General features: G+C 44.7%; 1 protein-coding gene across 1 annotated transcript in view; it reads left to right on the plus strand.

Annotated features, from left to right (window-relative positions):
- Positions 1-2,013: 2,013 nt before the first annotated feature.
- FARP1 (FERM, ARH/RhoGEF and pleckstrin domain protein 1) overlaps positions 2,014-16,508 on the plus strand; it is a 282,515-nt gene continuing 268,020 nt past the window's right edge. The window contains exon 1 of the mRNA XM_033103882.1: positions 2,014-2,384. The gene's annotated coding sequence lies outside the window, so the exon portion shown is untranslated. The remainder of the gene's footprint in view (positions 2,385-16,508) is intronic.

Genomic DNA, 16,508 nt, shown 5'->3' on the forward strand with positions numbered 1-16,508 from the left:
CAACAAGGCAGGATTGCCAGTTCAATTCCCCACCTCGGATGGTTGGCTGCGCCCCTGCAACTAAGATTGAAAAGGGCAACTGGACTTGGAGTTGAGCTGCGCCCTCCACAACTAGATTGAAGGACAATGATTGATGGGTCCCGGGAAAACACAGTTTCCCAATATTCCCCAATAAAAAAAAAATTTAAAAGAAATCTTAGGTGATTCTATGAATTTGAGACCGGTTACCCTAATACAACAGTAGTTCTCAAAGTGTGGGCTCAGCACTATCTGGGAACCTGTTAGAAATGCAAATTCTCAGTCCCCCACCGCAGACCTGACAGGATAGGTGTAATTAGCACCCCAGCTGATCCTAATGCACAAAAGTTTGGAGAACCTGATAAGGTATGTCTGGAGTAGGGCCCAAGAATTTGAATTTCTTAAAGTTTCCAGGAGCTGCTGCAGGTCTGAGAACCACACTTACAGAATCACTGGCCTAAAACCTTTGATGTACAGTTATTTTAGAGCCACACAGCTGGTTAGACCAGAGCCAAGCCAAGCCTGGCACTCATTGTTGCTCTTCAAACACAGACTTACCTACCTGCTGTCTCTTCCTAGGTCTGAGGCCTATAATGGCCCTCTTCCACCTTCACCAAAAAAGCAGCGTTAAAAAAATAATAATAAAATACAGATCAGTACCTCATACTCAAACCGTGTCTCTGCCTCTCTCCAGAAACCACTCCCACTAGCTATCCACAAATAACCCCACAGTTCTAATGGCCCCTGTTCTTGTGTCAGCTCACTCTTTGTCCAACGGCCCCTTGCACTGCTCCTCTTCATCTCTGGGGGTCAGTTCTGACCTCTCCCAAGAAACCTGCACTCCTGGCTTGAGGTCAGGGAACTCTTCTAAGTTGCAAAATGACCAGGGTTCCGGAGCCAACGCCTTCGGAGGCAGAGGCCCACTGGCCTCGGTATCTAGCAGGGGGTCGCTTTCATTTTTAACCTGTTGCCGCCCACCTTTACCCTCCACGAATAGAGCGACGGGAAGAGCGAGTGAGAACAGGGGCGCAGGAAGGGCGAATGGAGATGGTTAAGACGGCAGTTCCCAGCTGGAGGGAGGGACAGTGACTCTTCCCTTTTAGGTCCTGCCTCCTGGGTCCTGAATCTTGCTTCCTCCTTTATCGAGTTTCGGAAACCTAGAAAGCGAACAAGAATCTGCAAACCAGCTTCTAACCTATTCCATGCTTTTCCTTAGGAGAGGGGAGTGTGTGTGTGTATGTGTGTATGTGTGTGTATTGGGGGGTGTGATTGTCCTGGGATTCACCGGGGTTGAGGACACGGCCCTGGCTGTGGGATTAAGGGGGGAGAGGGAACTGCCCCTCTGAGGTTAAGACCCTCAGCTCAGGGTGGTGCCGGAAGCCCGCTCATATGGACTGGGGAGAGAGGGGTACTCCTAGGTCCCTGAAAAGCGCCGCTCTCCGAGCGACATCGTAAAGTCCTAGGTGGGCACATCGGCGGAGCACCCCCTTGCATGACCTCAACAAGCGACCTGCAGAGTCCGCGCTACTGATCGCTCTCCAGGTTTCACCCGTGCGCTCGTCTCCAGCTCTCCTTTTATCGCTTTCAACCACAGCAGCAGAGCTGGTGTGTCCCTAGTGGCGCAGCGCACTCACCAGCGCTTCCAGCGCTTGGTTCGGTGGCGCGGGGCGGTGAGCCGGAACGTGGGCCCTAGGAACAATTAAGGCACAAATCTAAGGTGGGCTTGCTGGGATCACGGAGAAGCGCTCCGGGACGGCGGCCCCTCGGCACACCTGCCCCCTGGGCGGTGCGGGGCGGGGCGCGCTGGCGCGCAGGTCTAGGGCCCGAACGCTGGAGGGGGCTGTGGCTCTCCCGCTGTCCCCACGGCTCCGGCTGCGCGGCGCCCCTGCTCCCCCCGCCGAGGGGCCGGCCCAGGCCCGGGGAGGGGCGCAACCGCCTTCACTTCCCGCTCGCGGGTCTCGGAGGCGGCGGGTCCCGCGCGGGCGCAGGACTGCGGGCGCTCGACTGGGGCGCGGGGCGGAGACACAGCCACCGCCCGCTTTGCGCCGCTCCTCCCCGCTCAAGTGGCGCTCGGCCGGGCGTCGAGGCGGCCATGGCGACCCTGAGTACGCTCCCCACCCACCCCTTCTGCTCCGCCTTCCCCTCCGCCCCGCGCCACCTTTGATGGCCAGGACCTCGGCCGGCCACCGCCAGCCCTGCTCGCGCGCCCGCGCAGCCGCCGCCGCCGCCGCCGCCCGCGGGTATTAATAGCCAAGCGCCCCTGCCGCAAGCGCAGCTCGGAGCCACCGCGCCCTCTGCAGCCGGGGGCTCGGAGCTGCGGAGCTAGGAGGCCGGGAGTAGGAGCCGGAGCCGCCGGCGCCGTGGAGGTAGGAGGCGCGCGGGGAACAATGACTGCAGCGGGGTGGGCGGGCGGCAACTTGTGCGAGTCCTGGCGCCCGGAGCTGACCTACCGGGGGCGCGGGTGGAGGTGGTGACCGGAGGAGGCGGGAGGCGGGCGGCGGTGTGGGATCCGGCTTTTCCTTCTAAGGCGGGAGAGTCGCCCGCCGGGCCCCGGGCAGGCGAGGCAACAATAGCAGGAGCTCGGGGCCTCCGGGCTCGCCACCGCCCGTTGCACCCTTCTCACCTCCGAGGAGTCAGGCTGCCCGGCCCCGCACTCGTCCCCTCTCGCTTCCCCCACCCCGAGGCGCCCTTCCCCCTCTTCCTCCCATCTCACCCAGCACCGTCCGTGACAGCGCAGGACGCTGCTTCCAGACCTTCGGCCGCAATCTCTGCCCCTGAGGCAAATCGCGGGCGGTGAAGTGGCCTCTCGTGGGTGCCACCGCGCTGCCTGGTGCCCGCAGCTTGCCCACGCGTGGCACGAGGACCCCGGTGGGTGACAAAGAGGAACACACCCTCTGACCAAGTTAGATTTTGTCTCTCTTTACTGCCTGCGTTTATGGAGAGCAAAGTTTTGTGTTTTTTTAAAGCAAAGGACACAGATTTTTGTGGTGAGCATTTCAAAACAACTTCTGATTGCGGTTTTACGATTTAATTCCGGAAACTTTAGCTGTATGATGATCTGGCCAGACAAGAGAGAGAGGGAGGGTGAGAGAGAGAGATTAGAGAGATTGATTTGAGAAGGAAATTATGAGTTCCCCATAATGAGTCTGAATTTTGTTTATAGAAGTTGGAGTCCAGCGGCTGTTGGGGTCTCCCCAAAAGGAGAGAGGTGAGGCTCACAAAGAAATGAGGACCCAGGTATCACATCAGCCCCTTGCGACGTGGAGAGGTTGCCTCTCATCTGGAACAGTTTAGCGGTCTCGGTCTGTCTCAGCCTTGTGGAGTACCACGGTGGCCTCCGGCTGTTTCATTTTATTACAGTTGTTAATGTCCTTCTTGTTAGTTTCCCAGGTTTGACTTGCTCAGCCTGGCCTTCCCCCCCGTTTCCTTGTTCCCCTGAGCCATGGCTTTTGTTGGACCCCCATATCCCCCACCCAGCAGGTAGTGTCTTTGGGGAGCCAAATCCCAGCCTAGCATTGAGTTATGTTTAATGTGCTTTGCACGCGGTGGCTTGCCAAGCCCATTTCAGAACATTCTCCAGCATTGTCTTGCTTTTCTTATTCCGTCTAAACAGGAGAGGAGGTTGAAAGGCCTTTTTGGTCCTGAGAGCTTTGGGGGAGTTGCCTTCATTGTTCCGAGCAGGTGTGTCCTTCTGAAGTCTCCTGTCTTTGGCTTTCCCCCCTCATTCCACAGCCCTCCTGCTGGAGGTTTATCCTAAGCCTTTCCCAAGGGTTGCTCTTCTGGGTTTGACAGTTTGTGATGATGCACTTCATAGGTGGGTTCAGCCTCCACGTGGCTCACTTTATATTCCTGCAGCATCATTCTGCAGCAAGGCACCAATATTGGAGTTACTCCAAGCACAACGAAACACTGGTGTTTTTAGAATGTCTGGCTAATAGATTTGCTTCTGGGTAAAATAAATAGACACATTATTGGCCAGTGGCTGGTTTGATGGGTGAAGTGTTGGGGGAGATAGTGATGCCTTCCCAGCCCCGGGCTTCCCAGAATCTCGTTTCTTTTATGCAGATGGCAAACTTGAAATACTTGGTGATGACGTTGGGCCGCCGAGTGCCAGTCTATAGGGCCCGCCTGTGAGTTTGGGTGTGGTTTTTCATTTAGGATTTCTGTCCCTGAAAGGAATCCTGGAGTTCTGTTTATAATGCACTGTTTCACCTTGATAGTCTCATCCTGGAATTTATACACAATTTAATTCTTTGGGTCACAATAGAATACTAATGCTACTCTCTAGCCAAATTTACCATTAGGAGACTTAAAAACCTGTCCTAGATAATTTTCTTCTGGTTTATGGCAGTTATTCCATAATTACTTGTATCATAAGACTAGAGAATCCGGGTGTATGTTTTTGTTTTGCTCTTCATGAAAGAAACTGTCGAAGGAAATGGCTTTTTAAGAGGTAGGAATTAAATAGAATATGGAAAGTTTCCTTTTTTTCCTCAAAAAAGTGGAATTCAGCCTCTACATAGAAGAATTTAATTCATTTGGAAAATGATACATATTTATGAGGAGGGTACTTGTGATAAAATCAAAACAGCAAACCTTTTTCCATCCTAGAGGAGGTTAGAGAACACTGGCGGAAAGACGAGAGCCTAGTGTTTGCATGCTGAACACTCTAGGAAAGATGGCACGGTGTCCTTAACAGGATGAGGGAAGTTTTAGGGATTTGTAGGTACTTGGCTAAGTACTTTGATAACATGGTGAACGGGGCATTTTAAACAAACCCTTTGTAACTGACCTTGCTTATTGCAGAGAACTGCCTAGTATTTTGAGGAATTCACTTTCCCTTTTAACTGAAGATACAGTCGCTTGAGTCCTTTTTACTTTGGGTGTACAGGTATTCCAAGTGTTGATTACCACTGCCTAGGAGGGGAGGAGGTGGACTTTTAGGTTCCTATGGCTGTGTCTCTTCTATTGTTTGGTGCTTTCAATTGAAAGGAGGGCTCCTCAAGCCTGGCTATTGAATGGGAAGTGGTGGATCAATTTCTTTTCTTTCTTTTTAGAGGTTCGAGTTTCTGCTGTGGCCTTACTTCATCATAGCCATGCGCCCTCTGTTTCCACCAGGTTTCTGCGTTAACCGCTTCCACATGTCCAGGAAGATCAGAGCCCGACAGTTAACCATTCAGATTACTTGAAACACTGATTTCTCCAGGCCTTGTATGCCAAATGCAACCTTTGTTTTTAATCAAGAAGCCCCCAGAAAAGGTTTATTTTAAAGTGGAGGAACTGGCTTTTTATAGGCTGCCCTCGTCCTGATTTAAGTGAGTTAAAAATGTTTTGCCAAGTGGATATTTTGAGCAAAAGTGAGCAATTGATACATATTAAATACGTGCCCTTAGTGTTTGATATTTGTGAAATAAGCCAGGGGACCATGGAATCCAGTGTGACCGAAACTGAGTGCATGCTTAGTGCTGCTTTGAAACTCAACTAGAACTGCAGCTTTCTTATTTTCATGTGGGATGGCAATTTTAGACAGACCGCAAGATTGGCAGTGAAATTAACGTGAGAATTCGTCATTTACACTGAATGAATTTCATGTGTAAAATTGTCATGTTTGTACATGTATTTTCAAACAGAACCGCAGGCCAAACTAGATTGCCTTTAACTATTGCAATATTTATTTATATCTATTACGATAAGATTCCTTATCACAAGAGTAACTTCACTTTACATGTAGAATTGGCTTTCTTTAAAGGTATCTTATAAGAGAAGACTTATAAATCCAGTAGTATGATGATTTTCATTTTTTATTCTCATCCTATTAATTCAGGATCCAGTATAGTGCCTGACACATAGCAAACCCTTGGTAAATACTTGTTGAGTGCATGAATAAACCTAGTTTCAATGTCTTTTCAAGTTAATCTTTAAGGTTCTTAAGGGACATTTGATATTAGCACTAATAGGTTGCTGCTCCGGGAATTTGAAAATTTGATATTTGATTTTATTTCTGTTTCATTCTAATTAAAATTTTTAAATTATCTTTTAAAGCTGTAAAAAGATATAGGTTCATTAAAAAAAAATCAGACAATAAAACCATGAAAGTAAAACTTAGCTGAAATCCTACCACCTACCATCCAGTCTTACCATTAATACTTTGCAGCCTGTTGTTTTTATACATCCTTCTCATTTCTTAGCCTCCCTCAAATTTGACATTATTATTATTTTATGTAGTTCTTGTCTATAGGTTTAATGTGCTCACCACGCCTTCTTATACAATGAATCCAGTAGTATGAAAATTCTGTAACAATTTTCCTTCTTCCTGAGAGATATTTTTTACAAGTTCCATTAGTGAGCCTCTCTTGGTGGTAACCTCAGCTTTCTTGTGCCCTTAAATATCCCTGTTCTTGTCTGTGGCCATACCACCCTGAACGTGCCTAATCTCATCTGATCTCGGAAGCTAAGCAGGGTGAGGCCTGATTGGTACTTGGATGGGGGTTAAATACCTCTGCTCTTGAGTGTCAGATCACCCAGGTGTGCAGTTCTGGATTGTTGCTCCTGTATCAGTCAACTGTCTTTTGGTTCCATTGTTGTCACTGCTGTGTCAGCTGTCAGGCTCATAGCTTTTTTGTAAATAGCCTGTCTTTTCTCTCTGGTTGCCGATCCTTTGGAATTCTGCAGTTTCACTATGTCTAGGTATAATTTCTCTTCTCCTTTACTTTTATCCTTCTCTTCTCTCCTCCTTGTACTCCTCACCCCTGCTTCCCCTCTGCTCCTTCCTCCTGTCATCTTATCCTCCCATCTATTTTCCAAAGTGTTTGTTCCATTTAACATTCCCACCAGCTATGTATGATGAGCCTTCCAGTTACTACAACCCTCACTTGAAATTTTTTTGGTTTTCATTTTAGCCGTTCTGCTGGGTGTGTGATGGTATCTCATTGTGGATTAATTTTATATTTTATCAATGACTAATGATAGCTTTTCATGTGCTGATTATTGACCATTTGTATATCTTCTTTTGTTGTGTCTAATAAATCTTTTGTCTTTTTAATTTTTTTGGCTGATTGTTTTATGTGGCTTTTGACTAATTGACATACAATAAATGGCACGTACTTAATGTCATATTATAGTTGTAGGAGTTCTTTATATATTTTGGATATACGTTTTTTGTTAGGTCTATGAATCATGAATATTTTCACCCAGTCTGTTTTTTTAACCTTTTCATTTTTTAATGGTATCTTTCGAAGAGCAAAAGTTATTAGGAAAACATTGTACATGATTAATTATTGGATTTATTAAAGGTCAGGGAATTTACTCAACTTTGGAAAAAATAACACACTTTTGTATGTAAGGCATAGACTAGGTTTGTTCTGTTCAAGAGGTGAGACTCCATTTACTTGAGGATGATGGAGCAGTTTTGTTCTTTCCTAACTAAAACTGAGTTAAAAGACATAAAAATGAAAAAAATTTTGCTTACTTTGGGAGTTTGGGGAAATAGGCATTGAAGATGATCAAATAGATTTCTAAAATTTAAAATTGAGTTGTGTTTGTTGTTTAGCACACAGAAGGACTATGGGAAAGAAATATTTTTGAAATGAATTAAAAAGAAAAAAATGAGCCCCTTGGTAAAAACATGATGTAACATTCTAAAAGGAAGTCAGCGTGAGATATATAGGTGGTTGTAAAAGGCTCTATCATTCTGTTTTGGAAAGAATTATGTCTTATTATCTGTGTATTCTCATTTTCTGAACCAAATAACAAGTATTGTCAGGTCAGAAAGTATGTTTTCCTAATTTTGTTTCTCCTGCCCATAGAAGGTAAATACATATTGGTTGATTTGAATTAAAATTTGTGTAATGAAAATCCTGTGCCATTTTAGAATATGGAAGTTAGAGGATGGTATCAAAAGTAACAAGGGTTGGGAGTATAGGCATTGAAACCAGACAGATCTACCCTTCTGCATCATTTATCTTTGGGATGTTGGGGAAGTTATTGGTGCTCTTTCCCTAAACACTCAAGGGGACCTTTAAGAGTGTGCTTATCCTTTAGTGCTGTTAGGATGTCTCACTAACAGCAGTTTAAGCCACCAAACATTTATCTGCCTCAAGTAATAGGAAGGCGCTCTCCTTTGGGTGTCTCAGGTCACAGTATGATCAAGGACCCAGGTTCTTTCTGCCTTTTCACCCTGCCACTCCCAGCATATTGCTTTTTGTACTCAGGCTTGTTGCGTAGTGGTTAGTGAGACTGCGGGAGCCTAATAAGCTTATGGTTACTGCAGCTCCAAGGTTCGGTCCATACTCTCACACACTTGGTGTTGTCAGGTCAGTCACTGCACAGGCTTCTTTAAGTTCCTTTTGCCTTTAAGGAAAATGCTTCTCAGAAGCCTCCAGCATCTGGGAAGTAGGTCTTTGAAGGGAGTTCTGGGGAATATTATTTGTGCTCTTAAAAAGAGACCCAAAGACTAGACCCGATGTGATGTCTGGAACCGCAGCAGCCATGCGTGACTAGCCTTGAGACAAAGACGGGTGGAGCTGAAAGATGGAACCAGAGTCCTCGTCGGCATCCCTGATTCTCATCTTCCTGTGCCTGGAGCTTAGTATAAGAAATCATAGTACATTTAGTATACTAAATAAACAATAAGTTTGCTGACTTTCTAATTCTTTCATGGTTATCCAACCCATCTTATACATTGGTTGGAAGACAATATCTTTCATGTACCATCCAACATTACCTATGAGAAAATGGGTTTCTACCCGTTCATTATGTGAAAAGTGACTGAGTGATCATATCAAATCGCTGTGCGAGATGAACTAGTTTTAAGGCCTTTAGATAGTTGATAATATGTGCAAATCTTGCCGCTAAGTCTGCATGAATTTTACTTCTCCTTTTAAGGCAGCCATGGGGGACATTGGCTTGAAATTGACCATTTGGCAGTTTGGATTACAGGACATACCTGAGATTAGTGTTTCATTTCTTTTAAGAAAAAACATGATGGCAATGCTTACCATTTCTGTCAACCTAGAATGGCATTTATTTGCACTTTTAATATTGCTTAAGAGATTTATGAAGACCTTATTAATCAGAAATTAGTATCTTCCTGCACAATCCTACATGAGCTTTTGGTTCTCTGCATCAGATCTTATTGGGGGCCAATGTTAACCAGTGGAGTGAGCTCCTTGGAAATGTCAGGATTTGGGTGAACCAGAAGTGTACCAAATTAAAAAAATTAGACAGATATTTGTGACTCTGTAAAGTTAAATGATTTAATAATAAATAACCTAAACACTAATCCAAGTGAATAAATGGAATGTCAAATATCCAGGTGAACAAATTACAGAATACAGAGCAACAATATTCCTATCTATTTTCATTTAATTGATATAATTTTAAAAAAGAAATCTGAGTGTTCCAACCCACCCTTACTATCATGATGACCAACCGACCAAGGTAATTGGATTTTTACTGCCTGTTTTATTTTTACATCAGTTTGCGTAAGGGCCTATAAAGTCAACAGATGTTTATTTGAATATGTATGTTGAATATACTAGTTACCATTGGCGCCACAAATATAGGGCTCAACTCCTGTGCTCAGTGTAGCATCCAGGCTGGATGGTATCTAGACAGTTATAATAATAGGTGGAACATGATGAAAGCTTTGTAAAAGGTACTAGTAACGGTGGAAGTGTTCAGGATAGTAAGACACTGGGTTTTGGTTGGACGATGTAGCACTTGGCGTTGAGCTTTGAATAAAGAAGTATGTTTTTGTTTGCTTGCTTGTTTGTTTATTTTAATGTTCACTTTGTAGTGTGTTTATTGGAATAGGATTAGAAAAGTCTTCACATATAAAACAGAAAGTCACAATCCCTCGGAATCTTGCCATTCAGATTATGAAAATCAAAATTTGGTTTATTTCTATTTGACTTTGGCATATTTGTTATATTTCCAGTGTTTTTTCCCTATATATACACATATACATTTTTTAAGAGTTGGGACAATGATGATGCATGCACATTGAGATGCCGCTTTTCCCCCTTAACACTAACTTTTTCATACTGAGTTTTCCTTGAAATGAAAATGTTTAATGGCTGTGTGATATTCCATTCTGTGGTTCTACATTATGTATTTAACATTATCCTTGATTGGTCGTTTTTATGTTTGTAGCATTTTGCTGCAGCTACTATCTGTACATAAGTCTATGGAAGGAAGGTGTCAAGGTCCCTTCTTATAAGGGATGGAAGCCTGGCTTGAGCAGTAGGAAGCAGAATAGAGGAATTTCTTAGCTCTCCATACCAGGTGCAGAATGACAGAGCTGGATCTGGTCTCAGGCATAGAGACCTGGAACCAAAGAGTCACACCTCTGTGGGGTTTCCCTCCCAGTGTCCAGTCTCTGCCAGCCAAAGCTGGGTATCAGCTTCATTTTTCTGCTTATCTTCACCACTGGCATTCTGGCTGGGACAGTTTGATGGAGATGGTGGCGGTGGTGGTGGTGGTGGGGGCTCTCCTGCACATTGTAGGAAGTATAGCATCCGTGGCCCTTGCCTTAAAATTCAAGTAGTCTCAGTCATCCTGGCGATTAATCACACCTCCACACATTTCCAGGTCCCATGGAAGAAGCTTTCATGCTGTTCCTGCATTGATCGGGAATCACCTAGTGGCATTTGAACCCCCTATCCCCACCCACTAGGGAAGGACTCCTGTTTAGGCTAGATGAAGGACCACTCTTGCACTGGGGGTGTGTATAGGATGGTGGGCAGGACGAGATTGCGCCCAGACAATGGTCACTTTTCCAGGTGAATAGGATTGAAAAATACAGGGAGAAGAACCTTCCTGAGGGAAGGACCAGCAGGGAAGGCAAAGGCAGAAATATAAAGGAAAGGCCTCTTTCCCAATCGCCCCCCCAACCTCCCAGGCTGTGCTGGAGCTCAACAAATTCACGATCAGTCAGTGTTGATGTCTGTGCCAAGAGCAGTGCTTCTACCTGATGACGACCCCTTGTGAGGGGTGTCATAAGTCATTTGTCACCCTCTAGATATTATCCTGTAACAGCGTGCTCTCACCCATAGTCAGATATGCTTTCCAGAGTGGGAAAAACAGGTCGAGTGACAGCTTGCCCAGTGTGAGTTTCCAGCAGAATTGGCCTATATCTGGAGGTTGAGAAAGGCCCGAAGGATGGCAGGAGCCCACCAGGTAGGCTGAAAGGGGAGGTGTGCATACTGCTTTATTTTCTTCTAACTTACGAAGCACTGTTACCTGCCCTTTTCTGTTGTTGGTCAGAATCACTTAGTAAGCAATAGTCGTAGTTCCTTGCAGCCTTCATCAATCCTTAGCAAATAAGGTCTTTTTGTGACAGTGCCATATGTTGAGAGGGAAGATGCCCCGTTTGTGACATTTCTAAGTCTTGGCCATTTTCCAAAGCCCCAGTTAAAGTAGTGTCTATTTCTAAATTCCATTGGCCTACCTTTGATATAATGCCCACAAGCACTGGAGAGCTCAGAGGGAATGCTGAGGAAATACGGCAGCGAGGCCCGTGGGCATAACTGATGTCATGCTCACACTGTCCTGCGCGGTTAGTTACTCCCCGATGTGTGGATTTTGCCTGTACTACCAGAGTTAGTGCCTGGAGGTTGGGGGCCATGTCACAAACTTCTATTACTCTATCTTCCAGGTACTTCAAAAGAGCCTTTCTTTCTTTGATGGCTTAATGAAATTCTTATCACAGGCTCATAGGCAGCTGAAAAATCAGAACTCATTAAATTCTCAGTGTCTTCACAAGTTAGAAATTATAAGACTGATCTTACTGTTAACAAAGAGCACCTTTCACATGGTACGCACTATTCTTGACATTCACATCGGGGAACAACAGACTAAAAACGCCTGTCTTAAAGGGGAATGTACGACTGTGAGTGTGTGTGTGTGTGAGATATATATATATATATATATGTATTTTTTTTTCTTTTTAAGGAAGGCGCAACTCACAGTGGCCCATGCGGGGATCGAACTGGCAACCTTGGTGCTACCAACACCATGCTGTAACCAACTGAGCTAATTGGCCTCCCCAATATATATGTATACTTTTTTGGTCCAAATTGAGACATTTTTGATACTGAAAGGAAGAGCTGACTGCATGGGATGTCAGAACAAAAGGTGTCTAGTGGATGGCCACCCTCACGCTCATAGATAGAGTGCCCCATGTTGGGGGGTGGCTGATTTTTCCCAGAGGCCCTCAGACAGATTCCTTTGTCTGGGAACACATACAGCTCATCTCCTGTGACTACAGGAATCAACCCCACCATTCACTCACCCAGCAAATATTTATTGAGAACCTGTGCAGTTCTACTGTGTTTCCTTGAAAATAAGACCTAGCCAGACCATCAGCTCTAATGCGTCTTTTGGAGCAAAAATTAATCAACATTATATTATATAAGACCAGGTCTTATATATATTATATAAGACCGGGTATTATATTATAGTATATTACATAAGACCTGGTCTTATATTATAGTAAAATAAGACCGGATCTTACATTAATTTTTGCTCCAAAAGACGCATTAGAACTGATTGTCTGGCTAGGTCTTATTTTCAAGGAAACACAGTATCCATGCTCTCCTAGAAGATCTTTGCTCCTAGGTAAGACTGTGTGCAGCTATAGAGGAAAATAACGAATGGTAATTGTCAGAAAGAAGGTGGACTCCTGAGCTACAAATCACAGATTCTAAGTACCTTGCTTGTAATAAGTTACAAGACCTTGCGATAAGCATTTTTTAAAGATTTGAGAATCAAGAGGGCTGTAGGCCCTGAAGGTGATTGAACAAAGGGATATATTTCTTCTTGTTGTTATTGATTCATAAGGAAAGCATATGTACATTTATTTTTTTAAATAAAGTAAAAATAACTTTTTTCGTGTATAGTTCTATGAGTTTTGCAACATGCTCTGATTTGTGTGACCAACAGCACCATCAGGATATGGACCATTTCGACCAGCTCAAAAAAATTCCCATATGTCGTCCCTTTGTTACCCTCGCTTCTCCCCTCTCCTCTTGCCCAACCCCCTGTTAACCGCTGATCTTTGCTCTGTCCATGTTTGGTCTTTTCCAGATGTTGTATAAATGGAACCACAGAGTATGCAACCTTTTGAGACTGACTTCTTTCCTTCAGCATCATGTTTTTGAGGTTTTTTTTAAGTTGTTGCAGGTGTCAATAGTTCTTTCATTTCTGCTGAATAATATTCCATCATGGGGCCATACCACAGTTTGTTTAACCATTCTTGTCCTGTTTGAAGGACATTTGGGTTGTTTCTACGTTGGGGCAATTAATTTGGTGCTATAAATGTACAGTTGCTAAAACTTTCACACAAAGGTTTTGATGTGGATATGTAACTGCTGAACCAGCCCAACCTGGTTCTGTCCTATTTCTAACAAGACCCAGAACCAAAGTTTATGAGTAACATTTGTGAACCCTTAACTGCCCCCTCTCCCCCCAGCAGAACCATAGGACCGGGATCTGACTGGAACCCAAGCTCCAGAACCCTTTCAGAAGCAAAGGGTCTGTTGTCCAGGAAGGTCGGGTGCTGAAACCCCTTAAACCTGCCTTGAACCCTGAATTGGGGAGACAGACTTGAGCCCTGCCTCCTCTGTCCTTGCCGGTCGACTCACAAGTAAAAGCCTTTTCTCTTCTCAAAAGCAGATGTCACAGTATTGGCTTCTGTGTGTGTCGGGCAGTAAGCCCTTGTTCGGTGATAGACGTCGTTTTGATTTCTCATGGTCAAGTACCCAGAACTGGAATCCTCACCAGCATTTGATTGTCAGTGATTTTTATTTTAGCCATTTAAACAGGTATGTTATGGTTTCTCTGCATGGTTATGTTTATTTTTTAAAACAAAATATGCCATGAAAACACCTCGACAAGGATTTTAACCAAAGACATGACTAAATAGTTTCCTGGACGACCTCACAGAGGTTTACCAAGGTCTCTTAGCTCCCTGTTTATTGAAAGAGGTAGATCAAAAAGAACAATTGTGTACATAAAACCTGAGGCCTAGAACATAACATTGCCAGCAAGAAGTAGATGTAAACAAGATGTCAGTCCTGTAGGTGTGTCACGCGGGTTGTCATGCGGGGTCTCTGGTCCCGCTCCCCACAAAAGAACACAGGAGGCCAAAAGGGAACACCCACGGAGCCATAGGTGGGGGAGTCGTACCGCTATATTCTCGCTGGCGGCTGGGTTGGAGACACAGGAAGCAGGAGCCACACGATCTGCAATCCGCCATCCGCTTCTCTGCCAACCAACCCACCAACCCCTTGCTAACTGCAATCCGCGCTTGCTAGCTCAGCCGTGGCAATTTTATCAGTGGCCAGTGGCTAACCGGTAACAGCTGAGGGCCAACTAGTCACAGCTGATGGCCATCTACCACCCGAGCCAGCACCTTTCCACGTGAGGCCGAGAGCCTGGAAACTGCTCTCTGGGACTCGGTCCCCACAGATGCTTATCTCAGAGAGCTGAGAGGGTATATAGGTTTGATTTCAGTAACTGTTTTGTTAATTCTCTATAGGAATATACAGAGACAATAATTAAAAGATAAAATTACAGAAGCAACTGAAAGGCAGTGTAGATGTGGAGAAAAGAACACAGGCTTCAGGACACGTGTTACTTATCTATTGCTACAAGACAAACTACTCCCAAATTTAGTGACTTAACACATTAATAAATATTTATTGTCTTTCACATTTCTGTGGCTCAGGACTTTCAGAGTGGCTTAGGTGGGCAGTTCTGGCTCAAATGTTTGCAGTAAAGATGTCATCTGGGGCTGTATGACCTGCTTCGAAGGACTCCCATAGACTCCTTGGGCAGGACCTGGAGTGTCATCACAACATGGCAACTAGCCTCTCCCAGGATGAGTGATTTATGAGGAGACCAAGGTAGAAACTGCCATGACTTTTATGACCTAGGCTTGGAAGTCATACACTGTTGTGGGGACAGAGCCCCAGAGAGCAGTTTCCAGGCTCTCAGCCTCATGTAGAAAGGTGCTGGCTCGGATAGTAGATGGTCATCAGCTGTGACTAGTTGGCCATCAGCTGTTACCAGTTAGCCATTAGCCACTGGTATAACTGCCATGACTAAGCTAGCAAGGTTGGTTGGTTGGCAGGCAGGCAGGCAGGCAGGCAGGCGGAGAAGCTGATGGATCGTGTGGTTCCTGCTTCCTGTGTCTCCAACCCAGCCGCCAGCGAGAATATAGTGGTATGACTCCTCTATCTATGGCTCCGTGGGTGTTCCTTTTTGGCCTCACCATATTCTGTATCCTTGTGTGGGGAGTGGGAGCAGAGACCCCGCATGACAACTGTCCTCAGTATTCTAGTCACATAGGCCAGCTGTGTTTCAGGGGGAAGGGACTACACAAGGTGTGGATGCCAGGAGGCCAGGATCTTTGGAAGCCATCTTGGAAGCTGGCCACCATAGGATCTGAGGGACCTGTGTTCAAATCCTGGCTTTGCCATTCAAAAGTTGCACGGTCTAGAGCAAGTTATTTCACTTCTGAGTGTCAGTTTCCTGTTGTATTTTAAAAGTGGAGATAATACCTACTGAAAATACCTATTGAGATACAAATCAAATAGATTCTAAATAACTCGCTTCTATTTCTTAAGAGTTGGGATTTGGGGAATTTAAAATTTCTTTTGGGAATTGAAAGTAATATATAAAAAGGGACTGTCTGGCAATTTGGAAAAAGCTCATGACATGGTAGGTGTTATTTGTATTATTAAACCATGAAGCTATGAATCTTAACTGTGCAGAGCATGTCAACAAAGATAAAACATAGTAAGTAATAATTGCATTCTTTTTAGCAAAGGTATTGGTCACAGCCTCTTTCACTGTTTAGATTCTATGTATGTTTTTAATTTTTTTTTGGTTTGCTTTCCTGAAAGGGGAAATCCAATCATTATAAATCAGCAAAGACCAAATTCCTCAATTAATCTTGTCCTCGGGTGTTTATTGTTAATAATACCTCACAAATAAGAAATTGAAGTCTGCTTTATTGTGTTGGAAGGACTCTGAGAGACATTACTGAGAATTTAGGGATGTCTGAGAGCCGGTATAAAGGATCAGCTTACTGCATCACCTCCTGTCTATAGTTTTTAGAAAATGCTTACTTGTAAAAGTAATTTTCAAATACGTAAATCAGCAGCACCCTTTGACTTTGTTGGAATAGTCTAGAAAGCTTTTCTTTTTGAAGTGATCATGATGTGGGATAATGTAACTCTACCTGTTATGGTGTAACTGAAAAGAATGGTGGCTGAAAGGAATCTGGCATCTCCGCCTCATTTTTGTCTCTTTGCCTCCTTTATTCCACCCTTCCCCCTGACCTGACCCCCACCTCCAGTCTGATCTATGCCATGTTCCTAAAAGAAGCCGCGGAAGCCCTCGTCTCTCACATCCTCCCATTTCTACACCTGCTCCTTCCTCTGCTAAGAATGCAAGGGCTTTCTACCTAGTTCTTGGCTCTGATG

Source organism: Rhinolophus ferrumequinum, chromosome 4 (assembly GCF_004115265.2).
Source record: "Rhinolophus ferrumequinum isolate MPI-CBG mRhiFer1 chromosome 4, mRhiFer1_v1.p, whole genome shotgun sequence".
In the NCBI taxonomy this organism is placed as follows: Eukaryota; Metazoa; Chordata; class Mammalia; order Chiroptera; family Rhinolophidae; genus Rhinolophus; species Rhinolophus ferrumequinum.